This window comes from Dasypus novemcinctus, chromosome 5 (genome assembly GCF_030445035.2).
Source record: "Dasypus novemcinctus isolate mDasNov1 chromosome 5, mDasNov1.1.hap2, whole genome shotgun sequence".
Classification (NCBI taxonomy): domain Eukaryota; kingdom Metazoa; phylum Chordata; class Mammalia; order Cingulata; family Dasypodidae; genus Dasypus; species Dasypus novemcinctus.
Genome location: NC_080677.1, coordinates 154999443 through 155001219, shown reverse-complemented (window position 1 = coordinate 155001219; position 1777 = coordinate 154999443).

The window sequence follows — 1777 nt, the reverse complement described above, 5'->3', positions numbered from 1 at the left end:
AGACCGTGAATGAGCTCCTGCACCCATCGGTGCAGTGCAAGGGACTTGCCTCTTTTCCAGACTCCGTGAGCATTGCCTCCTGTTATGTTCGTGGCCAGGGCTGAACTCTGAGCGCCCTGTCTGCCCACGTGCTTCCTGCCGGCCGCCACTGGGCCTTCAGCGTGGGAACAAGGGTCTGCCTCAACCCGCATGCAGGAGTCAGGACACGGAAGGAGGAAACAAAGCCGAGACTGCCGGGGGAGGGGAAGTGCGCCGGGATTTACTTCATAATCCAAATGTGCTTCTTCCCTATCATGCAAGATTTGTTCAGCACTATTTCTGGTGCACCTACTATGTGCATTACACAATTCCAGGACCAGGAGTCACCAGGAAACTTCGGAACAACCCAAGCTCAGAGGTACTGGGACCTGGGAGGCAGACTGGAAATGCTTTAGGGCTTAGGAAGTGGCCAGCTGCATCCATGTGTACCCAGAATTCAGATGTGGGAGAAAGAATACCCTGCTTGCTTTTGGTCCAAAATCAAGTAAAATCCTTCTCCACCTTCAGGCACTGCGTGGGAAGCCCAAGCGCAGTCCTGTGGAGACCAGGTGTTGGAGAGCGCCTTTGCATCTTGGCTGCTCTTGAGACACCCCGAGACGCAGCTTGGCCTACCCCACTCCTTGCAGGATCAGGGGAAACACCCCTCTCTGTATCCCCATTCCCTCTCCTCCCTTGGTAAGCAGCCATACTACATATCCCAGCCTCCCTTGCAGTGGCCGTGGTCATGTGACTGCATCCTGGCCAATGGAAGTGGAAAGAAGGAATAGCTTCCCCTCCCAGCCTGGCCCCTAAAACACCTCCCAGGAAGTCCTCTAGTTTCCTTCGTCTCACCGGCCAGATGCAGAGGATCCAGGGAGGACTCTGAGGTTCTAGGGGACAGTGGGGACAAAGAAGCTCCACGTCCCTCCTCCATCAAGCACTCTGAACCGTGGCATGCACGGGGAGCACTTGATTTTGTTCAGCTGCTAAGGTTTGGGGTCCACTGTCAGAGAAGCCTGCACACCCCGTCGAGTACAGAGGGCGAGAGAGAAGGGAGAGGCTGGGTGGTCCCGGCAGCAAGACGTCTCCCCAGGCTCTGAGGTGATGGGAGTGGGGGCGAAACAGAACGACGCCGGGGGGAGAGCACGAGGAGCCTCTTTCAGACTCCAGAAACTGCTGTCCTGTTGAACGCTCGTTCTTGGCGGCAGGCTCGTCGGACCCCTGGGGCTGGAAAGCCAGAGAAGGGGCCTTTCGGTTAACCACGAGTGTTTCCAACCCTCTGCCAATTCTTGTTTCTGGCTTTTGTTTCATGGGTTTTTTTGCTTTTTTTTTTTCATGGCAGCATTTGTGTGAAAGTAGCCTTGGGTGCTATTTTTATAAGAATAATTTCTTGTTTGTACAACATAATCTTACTTAAAAAAATTCAAACCATAAACACTGAGCATTATTTGGCTCCTCTGTTTCTGTTTCTTTTTTTTCTTTTCAAGAAAATGTACATACTACTAATAATAAAACTGAAGGGAAAAAAAACAATGGCAAAACTGTCATTTAGGTAGATGGTGAGCACTTGTCAGTTCAAGTTGTCTGGGAAGCAAGGTAAGAAGTACAAGATGTTTCTTGGAGATAAGAAGAAGGAGAGAGGGCAAAGCGCTGGGAGAAGCTCTGATGGAGATGTGAAGGGCAAAGGAAGGGGGGCGTGGAGTAAGAGCCTCAGGCCGAGAACATCTCAGCCAGGTCTAAAGGGAGCCCGGGGCACAGG